We start from the raw sequence: 17,491 nt of genomic DNA, 5'->3' as shown, positions 1-17,491 counted from the left end.
GGCTGCTTGTTTCTCACGCCTTTTTTTTTCTTACTGATATTTCATAAATTATAGACAAGTAAAGCTGAAGGAACACATACAGTGTGAGAAAACAATTATGAGCAGAGACATCTTAAGGAATTAAGAAAAGTAGCCTGATGTGAAGTAACTTGAGCCTCAGGAAAGGCAGGTCAGTCTAAGTGGAGTAAATGTGATGAATATGGACATCTGTTAGAACTATGGTGGCCATCAAGCCAGCAGAGCACACCTGAACCTTCCACATGTAAAGCAGGGGAACCATGGCAGCCAATGTCCTGCTTCTATGAAATATTGTCAATATATGCTCAAGATATCCTGTATAGAGGGTTCTGCCCCCTCTACAGAGGAAGGCAAAACCCCCTCCCACAATCCATGCCAATCCAACTGTGGGGTAAAATTCCTTTCTGACCCCAAATATGGTGATCAGTCTGCCCCTAAACAGAGGGCAAAACCCTCTAGCCAAGAACCTCGCGCTTTGCTCCCAGCAGGAACATTGGCACACCCCAAAGTTCCCAGCCTTGACAGTAGCCAACACCCAATGCCTCTGAGGCAGGCTTAAAAACAGGGCTGTGTGAATCTTTGGTCCCTGATTTGATTCAGCAGAGATTTGGCCCTATTTGGTGGCCAGATCTTCAAATCTGAATTGAATCAGGAGACCCTTTAATCTCTCCGAATCAAATTGGAACCCTCTTAATCGATTTGCAGAGATTTGGAAAGATTCGGTGATTTGGATATACACACAGCTTTAAATGTTCTTTCTACATATCTCAAGGTACCAGGCAGCTCGTGAATGCTGCAGTAGTGGGGCAGATGGAGCGTCCCACATAAGTGTTGGGGGCTCCCCAGTGCACTCAGCAGCAGACCGAGAAGTGGACCTGAAGCACTTCCTGTCTACTTCCAGGTCCGCCAGGGAGCATGCTGGGAGGCCTCCCCATGCCCCCCCAGCTTGGTGACTGGTGCCTTCTAGGTCTGGGGGGACACCCAGGGTCCCCCCATGGCCAATCGCTGAGCCGAAGGGACACGGGGGACCCCTCAACATGCTCAGCAGCAGACCCAGAAGTGGACTGGAAGTAGTTCCAATCCACTTCTGGGTTCACCACTGAGGACATGGGGGGGGCACAATCCTGTGGGACGCTCCATTAGCCCCACCATCACAGCATTCACAAGTCACACCTGGTACCTTGAGATATGTGGAAAAAACATTTAAAGCTGTGTCTATGGCTGAATCACTGATTCTCTGAATCAGCATCGAATCTTCAGATTTGGATTTGGCCGAATCGAATCAGGGACAATGATCTGAATCAATGAATCACTGGGTCTTGAGCTGCTTGGGAGCAGTTGCTCAGTCTTAGACAGGCACACCTGCACCATGCAGGTATCAAATTTAAGCCCGATTAGTTATTGTGCAGTAACAAATATGTAGACACCTTACTGTGCGGTAACACTGTGTGTGTGGACTGACTTGGGATTAACTTTAGTCCTAAATCAGTCTACACACAGCATTAATGTGCTTTAATAGCTGCACACATAGACCCTGGCCTATTCCCACTTACTGCACAGTAATTTACTGCGCAGTAACTTTAAACCAGCGTAAATGTACATGTAGACATGCCCACAGGTAATTTATCCATAATGGAATTTTCTAAGTAAGCTCAAAAAGGAAACACAAGGCAAACATTATACCCAGGTAGAAATTAGAAACATCAGTCAGTGTAAATATCAAGAATGACACACAATTTTTGGGGCGTGAGTATTATTTTGATGTTTAAAACTGAAATGGAATTTGCTGCGTTCCCTTCATTCTAAAAGGCTATTTAAGCCTACTTTAAACTCTCAAAGTTAAGCCTTCAAACAAATGTTTCAGGTGCTGTTTTTGTTCAAACGTGAATATTTTCAGACAGTCTAACAAATAAAAATGTAAGCCATTTCTATACGACTAAAAGACAGTTGTTATATATGTGAACGTGTTGATCTAAAGTTACTTTCTGTTGAATCTGCTAATGGCAATGAATGTATACTTTTACTTTATCTTTACAATATAAAGCACTTTTTCCCCACCCTTGTGGTTGGAGCACTTATTTATGTTCTGGACAAACATAACAAATGGTGACAAAGATTCCACAAGATGGTCACACATTAAATTAACCTGAAATTTTTGCTTTGCTTATGAGCATTTAAAAGCTGTTGGAACTCAAAATGGCTGCTTATACTGAAACAATTTGGGCTTATGAGAGCACCCTGGTGGGCTTGTCTATGCATATCAAGTGGCTAAAGCAGTTTTTTTGAAGTACATGAGAGTCCACCACAGAAACATGTAGCTGCGTTTCTAAGTTTAATGCAACAAAAATCGTATAGTTTACTGCACAATCTTCTCACCCCATAAATGCCATCAAACAAAATCTTTAAGGAATTAATGAAAATTGTCCAAAAGCATCTGGGACCTAGGCCACTGATTACTGCAGAAAAGTTCGGTTTCTGTAAGAGAAATCAACTTGAAGGTGAATTTATTTCTTCATTTGTAAAAGAGTTACAGAAGTTATCTGAACATTGCAATTGTAAGGATGAACTTAATGAGGCTCTGAGACAGGTTTTTGTGTGGGCAGGAGCTGTACAAAGAAAGCTCCTAACAAAGGAATAACTCACCTTTTAAATGTGTTATTGAGGTTGAGTTAGCTATGGATACTGCAGCAAAGGATGCCATAGAATTGCATGCAGGCATGCCTATGGAAATAGGAAATAATTAATCATTAAATATGCAATGTAAGAGCCAGGGTAGGCAGCAGCCTGATGTGTGCTACTGATGTGGAAAAGGATAACATATCCCAACTAATTGCTGGTTGAAGGAACACTATTTCCAAAATTATAGTAAAAAAGGATGTATCTGGCAGTGTGCCGTGCCAAGAGAAGTAAAGAAGAGTGCGTGGTAAACAAAAGAAAATAAAAAGTTATGCAGTATGTAATAGTGAGAGTAGAGCAGCTATTCTCAGCCTATATCATGTGAACAAGGGTGATAAATGAGCCATCTGGCTGACATCCCAGGTTGCTGGCAAAACCATTAAAATTGAGTTGGAGGTAGGCTCTACAGTGTCTGCAATCTCATATTCCAAATATGAAAAAAAACCCTTTAAAAACAGGGGTGGTCAACCCCCAGTGTGCAAACTAGATACAGCACTAGCACTGTTTCACCCCTTCTGTGGGGCTCCCCACAAGTCTGAAAATTTGGCTTCAAGTAAGTAGTGACAATGCTTTTCTCTACTGTCAAATTTCTGGACCTGTGGGAAGCCCTGTGGCCCAGATAGCGTGGTCCTGGACACTGGATCAGGTATGCAGGGCCCAATCCCAACAGACAGGACCTGGTGCAGGGCCCTGGGGTCCAATCTGTGTGCACAGGGCTGGGCCCAGTCTACATGGAACCCGATCCATGCATGTGAGCTAGACAGAGGCAGCATGGGGCCCAGTCTGGCCTGTGGACCAGCCTCGTGCCCTTCATCTGGCCCATGAAGCCAAAAGGTCGAGCCCTACTGTTTTAAAAATACTTAATTAAAGGAGACCCCTGTGCTTTTAAAAACATACACAGGAAAGATAATTCTGCTAAAGGGCTTTAGGTAAGTACCCGTGGAATGTAACAATAAGTGGCACCTCTTAGACTTATACACCATTTAAAAAGGAGGGCCCTCTTTGGGGGTTCAGGAATGGTTAAAAGAGATTCCTCTGGACTGGAATTGTATAATGATGCTGCAGGCACTTTAAAAGTTTCCTGCAGAACCAGCCAAACAACAGTTTAAATATATATTAAAGCATGACTCTAAAGTTTTCAGGGAAGTTGCAAGAACTAAATTACCTGGACATCTGCTGGGAGGAGCAGTCAGCCAGGTCGGACCGTTCCAGGAGGTTCCTGGCTGAGATACAGGACCTCCACTTAACCCAGGAGGTGCACAGTCCCACCAGAGGAAATGCCCTGTTGAACCTGGTCCTGGCCACAGGCAATGATCTGGTAAGGGGGCTCCAGGTCCTTGACCACCTGGGTGATAGCAATCATCGCTTGCTGGAATTCACCATCCAGCGCAGGGTGTCAAGGGCCTGCAGCAAGGCAGTAGCCCTAGACTTCAAGAGGGCCAACTTCAACGAGTTGAGGAGATTGGTGGGAGAGGTGCTGGGGTTCTCAAGGCCAGGGGAACTTAGTGCCCAAGATGAGTGGTCGTTCCTTAAGGAGACGATACTCAGGGCCCAAGGGGTGATGATCCCAACAAGAAGCAAGCCTCCCTGGCTCACCGAGAAAGTCCGGGAATGCCTGGTTGCCAAAAAGGCGGCATACACCCAGTTGAAGGGGGGGGCTATCTCCAAAGAAGAGTATACCTCCAGTGCTCAGGCCTGTAGGGGGGCTGTTAGGAAAGCTAAGGTGGACACAGAGCTAGGACTAGCGTCCAAGATCAAAGATAATAAAAAGTCCTTTTTCAAATATATAGGGAGGATGAAGAAAGTGCCGGGAAATGTGGGGCCCCTGCAAGATGCGCTGGGCAATCTGGTGGTTGCGCCAGAGGAGAAGGCAGACCTCTTTAACAAATTCTTCACCTCCGTTTTCTTGTGCAGGGATCGGGACTCCCCCACCGTGATTCAAGAAGGATTTGAGGGGAACGCCTCCAGACCTAAGGTTGAGGAGGACCGGGTTAGAGAGCTTCTGGAAGGGCTGGACGTGTTCAAATCAGCAGGTCCAGATGCTCTCCACCCCAGGGTGTTGAGGGAGCTAGCAGGGGTTATTGCAGGGCCCTTGGCACGGCTTTACGAGTGCTCGTGGTGCTTGGGCCAGGTGCCAGATGATTGGAAGATGGCCAATGTGGTCCCCATCTTTAAAAAAGGGAGGAGGGAGGACCCAGGCAACTATAGGCTTGTCAGTCTTACCTCAATCCTGGGGAAACTCTTTAAGAAGATCATCAAAGAGCACATCTGTGATGGGCCGGCATTGGGGATGATGCTCAAGGGCTACCAGCACAGGTTCATTAGGGGCAGGTCATGTCAGATCAACCTGATTGCCTTTTACGATCAGGTCACAAAAGCACTGGATGCAGATGTCGCCGTGGATGTAGTCTTTCTGGACTTCAGCGAGGCCTTTGACACTGTCTCCCACCAGATCCTCATTAAAAAACTAGGCGACTGTGGCATTGATGCCTACACAGTCAGATGGATTGCAAATTGGCTGAAGGGTCGTACTCAGAGGGTGGTGGTGGACGGGTCATATTCGACCTGGGGGGAAGTGGGCAGTGGAGTGCCCCAGGGCTCGGTCCTTGGGCCCACACTGTTCAATTTCTTTATCAGCGATTTGCACAACGGGGTGAAAAGTAACCTGTTTAAATTTGCTGATGATACCAAAATTTGGGGTGAGGTGGGCACGCTAGTAGGGAGGGAAAGACTGCAGCAAGACCTGGATAGGTTGCAGGGGTGGGCTAACAAAAACAGGATGCGTTTCAGTACTGACAAGTGCAGGGTGATGCACTTGGGCAGTAGTAACCAGCAGCACACTTATAAGATGGGAAACTCCCTTCTTGAGAGCACGGAGGCAGAAAGGGATCTTGGAGTCATCATTGACTCCAAGATGAACATGGGCCGACAATGCGAGGTCACGGTCGGCAGGGCTAACAGGACCCTATCGTGCATCCACAGGTGCATCTCAAGTAGGGCCAAGGAGGTGATCCTCCCCCTCTACGCGACACTGGTCAGGCCACAGCTGGAGTACTGTGTCTGGTTCTGGGCACCCCACTTCAAGAGGGATGTGGACAGCATTGAGAGGGTCCAGGGGAGGGCCACCCGCATGATCTGGGGACAGCAGGGCAGACCCTACAATGAGAGGCTACGGGACCTGAACCTGTTCAGCCTTCACAAGAGAAGGCTGAGGGGGGACCTGGTGACTGTCTATAAACTCACTAGTGGGGACCAGAAGGGTTTGGGGGAGATCTTGTTTCCCCTAGTTCCCCCCAGGATAACAAGGAATAACAGCCACAAGCTGTTGGAGAGTAGGTTTAGATTAGACATCCGTAAGAACTACTTCACAGTTAGGGCGGCTAGGATCTGGAACCGACTTCCAAGCGAAGTGGTGCTGGCTCCTACCCTGGGGGTCTTTAAGAAGAGGCTTGATGCCTCCCTGGTTGGGGTCATTTGAACCCAGTTTTCCTCCTGCCCAGGCAGGGGGTCGGACTTGAAGATCTACAAGGTCCCTTCCGACCCTACTTCTATGATTCTATGATTCTATGAACTTTAAAACATATCAAGGCTAGGATGATGATAGATGAAAACACCCAGGCCAAGTTTCACAAAGGTCAGCCAATTCTATAAAGCCTTCATGCCAAGGTAGATATTGAAGTGGACTGCCTAGGAAGAGAAGGCATACTTTCAAAAGTAGCCTAGAGGGACTGGGGCACAGTTTTACCACACTACCAGGGGGTAGAGATATAACAAAATTGATTGAACACAAGATTACTTACAGATGGAAATAAAAGTCTGCAGAAAAGGTTATATCAGTGTAATAGAGTAGTGCTTGGCATTGCCTCTGCTCTTCCTATGTGGCAGCAAGCAATGGATCCAGTGTTACAAGGTCTTCCAAAAACAGTGTTATTTGGATGACAGTATTCTAAGTGGTAAAAATGATGAAAAACATCTAAGCTACTTTCATCCCCATTCTCCCCCTCACCCAGCCTGTCTCTCACCCACTGACTCCTCAGTTTACATCTTCACTGACTGCTGTCTTGTATGCAGACCAGCCCAGCCTCTGCCTTCTTTACTTTTCATTCCATCCAGGAAGAGCACACACCAACTACAGAGACTTCCTCAGCCAGACAAAGGGTTTTTAAACCTGAAAGCTTGCTAAAAAAAATATCCAACTATTTAAGTTGGTCTAATAAAAGATATCAGATTCACCCAAAGAACCTCATCTGCCAAAGAACATTTGAAAAATTTGAAAAGTATTAGAACCTCTAGAAGAGTATGTGTTGTGAGCAAATTGTGCAACACAAAAATTTTTCAGTCAGTTGTTAAATGCAATTATGTTAATGATATGCAAAACATACATAAACTGCAAGAGAAGATTAAAGCAGTTTTAGAAGCACCACAGCCAAAAGATGTTTTGAAATGTAGCTCTTCTCAAAGAGTTATTAATTACTATAGTAGATTTACCAAACCTAGCAACTGCAGTGTAATCTTTAAATTGTTTGCTCTAAACAAACCATAAATGGGTTTGGTCACATGAGTATCAAAAGGCCTCCTTAGAAGCAAAAAGGCTGATGAAATCTGATATTGTACTTGTTCAGTTTAATCACTGTTGCCAATCAAGCTAGTATGTGATGCATCCTTACACAGCATTGGGTTCACATATTACGGCTGATGGAACTGAACAGCCCACAGCATTTGCATCACAGTTACAGCAACAGAATGAAATTATGTATGGTGTGGGGAGTAAAGAAATATAGTTAATACTCTTATGAGAAAAAGTTTACATTAGTCACAGATTAACAACCCTAAATCTCAATTCTCCATCCTACGAAAGGAGTGTCTGGGACAAGTGCAGCACATATTAAATAGTAGGTGCTCTTTTTAGCTGGTTACACTTATAACATTAAATACAAAACAACAAAGGCACATGACCATTCTCTCATTGGATTCTCTCATTTACCTGTGAAAGAACCTGATGTAGTAGAAACAGAATCTACTCAAATCATTAATTTATTTCAGCTGGAGTATTCCCCAGTAACCTGCACTACGATTGGCCAAGGAATCAAGAAAGATCCCACACTGGAATAGGTGTATGAATCCATCCTGAAAAGCTGGAAATATACAGACAGTCCTAATTTAGTGCTGTCTTATGCATGCAAAGATGAGCTTATTATACATCAAGAATGTGTCATGTGAGGGATTTGTGTTGTTGTACCCAGCAAACTGCATGCAGGAATTTTAGAAGAGTTGTGTGTAAGGTACCTAGAAGTTGTAAAAACAAAGATATTAGCTAGAAGCGTTATATGGTGGCCCAGTATTGTTCAGCAAATAGAACACCTTGTTAAGGAATGTATGGGATACCAAAAAGCACAGAATATGCCCAAATCAGTACCATTACACACTTAGGAATAGCCACACCCTCCCTGGCAACAGCTCCATATTGATTTTGCAGGACCTATTTCAGGGATGACGTATCTAGTAGTGCTAGATGCCCACTCCGAATGGCTAGAAGTTTTCTGCATGAAAACTGCTACAGCAGCACAGACAGTAGAAAAATTGTGATGTCTGTTATCAAGGAGAGGATTGCCAGAACAAGTGGTAACTGATAATGGCCTACAATTCAGTTTAGACCAGCAGCAAAGAGCAGGTGGCAATCCACAGGTCTCTACCTGTACTGTGGTGATGCCCAATACTGTAGCAAGGTGGGGGACAGTGAGAGGCGTGACCACCCCAGGCACTGAAGCAAAGGGACACCAATAGGTGCTGCCCAAATGGGGTGAGGCATGGGACAGCCATTCAGAGCGGCTCATTCAGCAGGGGCATGGGGGTGGGGGGAGGGCGACTCCCACCTCTGCGTGCACTCCCAGGCAACCATGGGAGAGCGTGTGCCCCCTGGATCTGTGCACAGGGTGAGGGATGGCTGCTGCTGTGGGCTTGCTCTGGGCACCAAATTTCCTTGCTATGGTATTGGTGATGTCCATTGCTTTGCAGACGTTTGCCCTGCAAAGTGCAATGGAACCCTGGGATCAGGGAACTGTGAGGCCTGGTTGAATTGGAGGGGTCTGGCCTGGAAAGTGCACACAGCCCTCAACTTATAGCCATCCCACTGCCTTCCTCTTGAGAGCAGGGGCCATTGTGGGGTCATGACATTTCTGGGTTGCCTGTCTCCCCAGATAGCAGGATTGTGCAGACATATTTGACAAAAAAGTGGACACCTTGCTGCCCCACAGACCATTATGGCTGCCCCATTGAGTTGCAGTAAGGGTCACAAGTTTCCTTTACCTGACTGTACTTTATGTCTGATTCAGAGCTAGAAGCCTTGAAGAGAACCTGGCTAAAGAATTTATCCAACCCTCTACATACCCAGCTGGTGTCTCTGTCCTCTTCAAAAAGCAAAAGGATGGTTCTTGACATAGACATAGACATAGACATAGACATTCGGCCTGGAAGGGACCCCGAAGGATCATCGAGTCCAGCCCCCTGCCCCAGGGCAGAAAGTCAGCAGGGATCATAGGAACCCAGAAAGATAAACATCCAAATGTGTCTTGAAGGCATTCAAAGTAGGTGCTTGAACCACCTCTGGTGGCAGTCTATTCCAGACCTTGGGGGCTCAGACAGTAAAGAAGTTCTTCCTTATGTCCAGCCTGAATCGGTCATGGAGGAGTTTGTGACCATTCGATCTTGTCATCCTTTGGGGCACTCTGGTGAACAGATGTTCCCCCGGATCCTGGTGAACACCCCTGATAAACTTATAGGTGGCCACCAAATCACCCGTGAGCCTGTGCTTTTCCAGGCTGAAGAGTCCCATGGCTCCCAGCCTCCCATCATAAGGTCTGTTTTCCCGACCTCTGATCATGCGCATGGCTCTCCTCTGGACTCTCTCAAGCTTCTCCACATCCTTTTTGAATTGTGGAGCCCCAAACCAGATGCAGTATTCCAGCTGCAGCCTCACCAAGGCCAAGTACAATGGGAAAATGATGTCCTGGGATTTGCTTGAGAAGCACCTGTGGATGCAAGCCAGCATTTTGTTCACTTTACTAGCCGCAGGATCACTAGCCCAAGTCCCTTTCATCTGTAGTGCTAACCAACGTAGCACTGCCAAGCCTATAAACATGCTGCAGGTTTTTCCTCCCAAGGTGGAGTACCTTGCATTTTTGGTGTTAAACACCATCAGGTTCTCATCCGCCCATTTCCTGAGCCTGTCAAGATCTGCCTGGATCACCCTCCTGTCCTCAGGTATGGATGCTTTAACCCAGAGTTTGGTGTCATTGGCAAACTTGGCCAGTCCGCTTCTGATACCAATGTCTACAATATTGATGAAGATGTTAAAAAGAATAGGTCCTAGGACAGAGCCTTGAGGGACCCCGCTGGTCACAGCGCACCACGACGATGGTCAACCACCACCCTCTGGGTCCTACTGCAGAGCCAATTCCCCAACCAGCAGATTGTGGTGAGGTCAAGGCCACAGTTAGCCAGTTTTGCCAAGAGATGATCATGGGATACCAGATCGAAGGCTTTTTTAAAGTCAAGATACATGACATCAATCTCTTCCCCCTTGTCCAGGTGATAGGTCACTTGGTCGTAAAAGGAAATGAGACTGGTCAAGCAAGACCTACCCGCAACAAACCCGTGCTGGGTATCCCTCAGGATATTGCCGTCAGCTAGTCTGTTAAGGATGGTCTCTTTGATAAACTTTTCCAAGACCTTCCCCAGGATAGAGGTGAGGCTGATGGGCCTGTAGTTTGCTGGATCTACTTTCCTCCCTTTCTTGAAAATAGGCACCACACTGCCCTTCTTCCCGTCTTCAGGCACTTCACCAGAGCACCAGGAGCTCTCACAGATCTGTGCCAGGGGCTGAGCTACGATGCTAGCCAGCTCCTTGAGTACCCTGGGGTGTAAACTGTCAGGGCTGACTGACTTGAAAGTATCCAGCCTCTCAAGGTATTCCTTCACGAGGTCAGCTTAGATGGAGGGTAAGGAATCTCCCTCACCTCGGCATCCCTGTCCCTCAGTGGGCAAGGGTGTCTCATGGGTCTGGTGAAAAACTGAGGCAAAGTACCCATTTAGCAAGTTTGCTTTTTCATGGGCATCGGTTGTCAGTTGACCCATATGGTTTAGCAGGGGTCCAATGTTGCCCCTGCTTTTTCTCCAGCTCCCCACATATCTAAAAAAGGACTTTTCATTGTCCTTGATATTTGTAGCTACTGGAGTCCCATTGCAGCCTTGGCTTTCCTGGTTTGCTCCCTGCAGGTGTGGCCCAACAGAAGAGTATTCCTTCTTGGTGGTGGTTCCAGTCCTCCATCCTTTGTAGGTCTTCCTTTTAAGATGCAGGCGGTCTGCTAGTTCCCTGGAGAGCCAAGGGGGCTGCCTTTCCTCCAAGACAGGATAGACTTTGCTTGTGCATCCAGGATTACCCCCTTGAGGAGCAACCACTCGTCCTGAACTCCCCTCCCCTTTGGGTTGTGGCCCTTCAGGGCCTCACTGACAAGCCTCCTTAGCTTGTCAAAGTCAGCTTTCCTGAAGTTGCGGACTTCTGTATTACTGACTGACTTGCCAGCTTTATGGTAGGCCTGTGTGAGTCGACAGTGATCTGATCTGGCTTTGGATCTGACTGCTTTGGATGCCAGGGATCCGATCCAGAGCTCCGGACCGGGTTTCTGCCTTGATCCGGCTGAAGCAGCTCCAAAGCTTCGGAGCTGGCTCAGAGATCCGGCCATAAGGTATAATGGGAAATCAATGAAATATCTATACCTTGGTTGTTTTTTGTCTGATTTGGATGAACCTTGCAGGGATGGTAACCTCTCCTGAGAGCATAAAATTTGCCAAGTTTCAAGAAGATCAGTGCAGGGTTTTGGGGGAAACTGTACCCCAAATTCTCGAAAGCCAAACTCCTGTCACATCTACATGTTACACCACAGGGGGTCAAAACTGCAGGGGTGGTAGCGCTTACTGAGGCCACAAAGCCTTCCAAGTTTCAAGGAGATCGGTGCAGGGGTTTGGGGGGAACTGCACCTCAAGCTGCAGACAAGCAAAACTCGTGACATGGGTGACCCTGTGTGTGTTAAGGTGCAGCAGGGTGACAGCTGCAGGGATGGTGGCCCCTGCTGAGGCCATGATACCTGCCAGCGGCTGAGGAGATCAGTGCAGGGGGGTTCTGGGGCCCTGCACCCCTAGCTACTGACAGGCAGAACTGGTGCCAAGACTGTATCTGTCTTGGGGCAGTTGATTGTCTGTATTGATTCTTTCCTCTCCTTAGTCTGGTTTTGTAGGTGCTAATTGATGCTTGATTAAGTTGTTATGGGTCCTGTGTATTGAGCTGGTCCCTGAGTGAATCATGATTGATTGGTAACTAGTAACACAGTAGCTTAGCAGCCAGGCCTGCAGTAGTGTCTCCCACGCCTCAAGCCAGACACAGTCAGGCCCACAAGCACCCACGGCACGAGTTTTACTTGTCCACAGCTTGAGGGGGAGTTCCCCCCCAACCCCTACACCAATCTTCTTGAAACTTGGCAGGCTTTGTGGCCTCAGCAAGAGCTACCACCCCTACAGTTTTGACCCCCCTGTGTTGTAACACATAGACGTGACAGGAGTTTTGCTTTCAAGAATTTGGGGTACAGTTGCTCCCAAACCCCTACGCTGATCTTCTTGAAACTTAGTAGGCTTTGTGGCCTTGGTAAGACCTATCATCCTGCAGGTTTCCCCCTGCTATGTTGTAACACCTAGATGTGACATGAGTTTTGCTTTCAAGAATTTGGGGTTCTGTTCCCCCCAAACCCCTGTACCATTCTTCTTGAAACTTGGTAAGCTTCATCCGCTCTACTGAGTCTACCGCCTCTCAAAATTTCATCCAAATCGGACAAACAACAACAAAGTTATAGGTGTTTTATTGTTTGCCCATTATACCCTAGGGCCGGATCTCCGAGGCGGTTCCGAACCGCTTCGGGAAGCCAAACAAGGCAACACTTCGACCCGAGTGTGCTGCTTCAGACCCCAAAGCATCCGAAGCTTCTCCAGATCTGAAGCTCTGTCCAAAGCATTGCACAGCCCTACTTTACAGTGGATGGTGAAGATGATCAGCTCGTGGTCACTGTCACCCAGCTTCCCTTCGATCATTAGGTCGCTGATTAGGTCGTCCCTGGTTGCCAGTACCAGGTCGAGCAGTGCTTTACCTGTCATCGGCCTGTAGACTTCCTGCATCAGATAGAGGTCATCCATGCATGAGAGAAAGCTTTGCAACCGCTCAGATTTGGCTGAGTGTTCCTCCCACGAGATGTCTGGGTAGTTAAAGTCTCCTATGACAACCATACACCAGGAGTGCACGGCCTCAGCCAATTCCCTGGTGAACTCCTGGTCAAACTCTTGATTTTGGGTGGGAAGTCTGTAGTAGACTCCTACCATTGTGTCCCCTGTGCCGTGGTCCACATGGATTTTAACCCAGAGGGTTTCCAGTCATCCACGCTGGTTGCCAATATCAGCTTGCAGGGACACGTAGCTCTCCTTGACATAGACAGCTACTCCCCTGCCCCTTTTGTCCACTCAATCCCTCCTGTACAGGGTATAGCCATCTATATTTATGGTCCAGGCATGGGTGGAATCCCACCAGGTCTCCATTATCCCTATGACATCATAGTTATTTGCGTTTAGCAGGAGGACAAGTTCCTCCTGTTTATTCCCCCAGCTCTTGGTATTTGTGTATAGGCGTGCAAGTGTCCCCTTGGGGGCCCTTGCCTTGCCTACAGTTTGATCCAGGGCTGGGGCAGGGGTGGGATCCCTTGAGTGTCTTAGACAGCTGGCTTTGCAAGGGCTGCTCAGTGGGCCAGCAGTGGTGGTAGTCTCCCCATCTGTCTGTAGAGTATTATGCCCTAACCAGTATCCATGCTCCCTTTTCAACAAACTGTTTGAAAGACTGGGGCAAAAACATATCTTCACAAAGTTGGATCTGAGAGGCTCATACAAGTTGATTCATATTTCTGTGTCCAGGGGAAGGAATGAATGTAAGATAGCATTCTGCACCTGGTATGGGCACTGTGAATATCTTCTTATGCCCTTCGGACTCTTCAGTGCTCCCACCACATTCCAGCACTTCATCAACAATGTTTTTGGGATGCCTTGGATCAGGTCATAGTGGTCTTGCTGGATGATATTCTCATTTTCTCTGAATCTGATGAACAGCACGACCAGTACATCTGCTTTGCTCTGGCATGGCTCCACCAGAACCATCTGTATTTGAAATTGGAGTAACACAAGTTTGACTGCACCATTGTGAAATTCTTGGTATATATCATTGATCCAGAGAGTGTGTGACTAGGCTCATGTAAAGTAAAAGGTGTGCTGAATTGGTCCCCTCCAAAAGATGCATAGGATGTCCAATGGTTTCACAAACTTCTGCAGATTCATCTGGAAATTTTTCAAGGGAGTTGCTACCATAATGGCGCTTGACAAAAAGGGGTTCCAGTTCCAACGGTCCCCAAGAGCTCAGTCTGTATTTGATCTCCTAAAGGAGGCCTTTACCTCTGCACCAGTCTTAGCATACCAAGACAGGCCCCTCCCTTTCACAGTGGAGGCAGGTGCTTCCAACTTTTCTATCAGAGAACAACAATCCCAGTGCCAGGGGACTTAGAAAACTGCTGCACCCATGTGCTTTTGGGCCCAAAATATGACCCCTATTTAGATCAACTATGACATTTGGGAATAGTAACTGATGGCCATCAAGAAGGCCTTCAGAGAGTGGGCTTCCATTTGGAGAGAACTCAACATCCTGTCCTGACTGACCATAAGAACCTGACGTATTTCTGCATAACAAGGAATCCCAGCCAGTGACCGACTCCCTGATTTTTGTTCTTTTCCAGATTAATAAAGACTCTACTTGAAACCTCCTGTGATTCTGACATGGCTCCATTTATAATTACCCTTTGCTTGCAGCTATTGAGCTAGTTGTCTATCCATCTTATAGTAGGTTTTTCCAGGCCACATTTCCTTAATCTGACCAGTACAAGATAGGCACGGTGTGGTAAAAAACAGTGGTGAGAGGAAGAAAAGGAAAATTGCCAGAGGTACCAGATGAACAATTAGCAGAAGAAAAGAAGCTAATTATTGGGAGACCAAAGCCTATCAAAGGAGAAGAGAGTCACCTTGCATGTGTAAAAAGAATTTAGGAGTCAGGTAGACTCTCTGTAGTAGGACCAGGCCCCAGGGTAGCCATGATGCCTCCCCAGGCCACATGGCTCCTGCTCCTCTCTGGCTCCTTGAGGTACCCTCCACTTTTTTCTCACCTGCCATGTCTTGGTGTAACTTATAGTGTACAGGGAGGCTACCCCTAAGGTCCCAAAGTACGCTTCAGTTTTTCAGCTGGCTGATCCTCCTTGTACCCAACCAGTGCCAGTATTGCCCCTAAGGCACTAAATGACCCTATCAGTGCATCAAGGCACCAGTCACCTTATGGGCTGCATCTGTGGCCTCCTGTCTCCCCTGCAGCCATACCCATGCCTTGAAGATATTACTGTCATGCTAAGTACCAGCCCACTGGTTGCTCTAGCTATGGACTTCTAAGCCTAGGTCCACTTCCCCAGCCTGGATTCTCAGACCCAGCCTTTCTCCCTCTGCCACAGTGGTTCTGACTCAGATGCTATCAGTCACAGCCTGCCCCCTTTCTTGTTTTGTCTCTGGGTTCATGCTTGGACCCTTAAGGTCACAGCCTTTCCCTGGGCCTCTGGTCTCTCTCTGGGTTCAGCCCTTCATGGACTACAATTCCAGCAGTCAGGCCTCTATCCCTCTCAGCTTTGGCCTCATCTTTTATCACTGCCCCTTTTGCAGGGCTCAAAATCCCAAGCACCTCTCAGATAGCCCTGTGTAGCCTCCTAACCACCCTTTCATCCACAAACCAGTCTTCCAACATTTGCTCTCTCTAGCACTGCAGAATAAAAGACCCAGTCCATCCAAGTCCATCCAAAAAAAAAATCAAGCTGAACTCAAAATCATCCCCATCCTGGGCAAATTTAAAGCAAAAAGGTGGCTTCTCTGCCTGTATGCCAGGACTCTCCTTACCACCACTCCCAGCTCTTATATTGATACGTTTCTCCCTTTCTGGCCAGTCTGTCCTATCACACAGCACGAGCCCAGGGTTCTCCCATTGGTCCATTCTACCCTACATAGTTTGGGCACACCTCCCGCAGGGCTGTTAGTGACTGTGGAAACCTTACCTCCACTCCCTATGTTGTTTTTGTTTGCACACACACCCCCACCACAGCCACAAAGACACTATTCTTAAAAGGCCCCCACAGGCCCTGCTTGTCTCCCAGCTTTCTCCACGTAAGAGGGTTCCTTGTTATACTCTAATGTGCCATAAAACCAATATCAGTGTTAATTCTTTGGTTTTCATGTCCAGAGAGCTTATGAATTTTGATGTTAGTGAAAGTTGATGTTAGTGAAAGGAAAGGAAAGTTTGACTGAGAGGTTATAGTTGTTAAACCTGTTCAGTCCAGATTATGAAAATATCACTTATATTAACACAGGTATAGAACAGTTTGATGGTTAAGATTTCAAGATTTTTTTTCCTCCATGTGGCTCATGAAGAGGTTGGCATATTGAAGAGTCATCTTTGTGCTCATAGCTGTGCCCATGGTTTGGAGGAAGTGCACGCTGTTGAAAGTGGAGTTGTTGTGGGTAAGAGTAAAGTGGATGATTTGTGCAACATATTGTACACATGGAGTGTATTTCATGTTCCTGTAGGCATAGGCAAATCTAGGATTCTGAAAAGGGCAGTTTGGGTGTTGTGGTGCATCGTCACATATAATGTGACACATTTTTCTCCAGTTAAAAAGAAACCAGAAGCTTTACTAATATGCTAGGGGCCTAGTGCTGTGTTTTAAAATTAAAGAAAAACTAATATAACTATTGGTATATGCACTAATTTGAATATATATTAAGTTGAAAAAAATGCAACAAACTAGGCAAAAAATAGTAAAAATACCCAAATGATATTGTGGCATTAGTCCTGTAGTCAATACAGTTCAATGTATATAGTTTCATAGTTTCATCTTTTAATCAGATATGTAAAGCAATATCTGGTCTTCTTAACTGTCTTGATAGTGCCTCCAATACTTCACTGTCAGTCATTTCTACACCTAAGTTAATATTACTACACCTGGGTGAAGGCTTTTAACTAGAACTAAAAACAGTCTGCAGGGCTGTGAAATAGAAGATAGACATTACCAGGAATGACTAACAGACAGCAAAATGGCAGAAGAGGGGACAGTTTGATTAGTGGAACATCAAGACCCATAAAAAAGAAGGTCATTAACACTAGTGGAGTGGAGAGAGATTAGCAGGAATCAGGTAGATGACAATGAGCCGTCAAGTCAATTGACTCCATCAGCCTGACTGAATACGAACGCTGTGACTCCTCCCAGGTGGTTGGTTTTAAAGTTTCTGTGAAGCAGGAATCAAAAGGAGAGTGCAACTGCATCCCCCTGGAGCTGCCCCTGCTTTTAGGTATTTCAGGCATGCAATTGTGCTTTCATGATGTGGGATGTTATTGTACATGCTGGTGACATTCATGATTGTAGGTATTCTCAGGGTGGTAGTCGATGTTCTGGATTCTGTTGAGGGAGCCTGTGACAGGTAAAGCCTTTCATCTCTGGTACCTAGTTCTGTTCAGTTTCATTCCTCTTTGGAACACCATGATGTTACAAAATTCAGAAAGATATGCTGCTCTGAGGTAACTGCACACTCAGAAAGAGGATGGTAAATGTAGCTGCAGGGTGTACAAGCTGTA

Source organism: Alligator mississippiensis, chromosome 2 (assembly GCF_030867095.1).
Source record: "Alligator mississippiensis isolate rAllMis1 chromosome 2, rAllMis1, whole genome shotgun sequence".
In the NCBI taxonomy this organism is placed as follows: Eukaryota; Metazoa; Chordata; order Crocodylia; family Alligatoridae; genus Alligator; species Alligator mississippiensis.
This window is presented reverse-complemented; position numbering follows the sequence as displayed.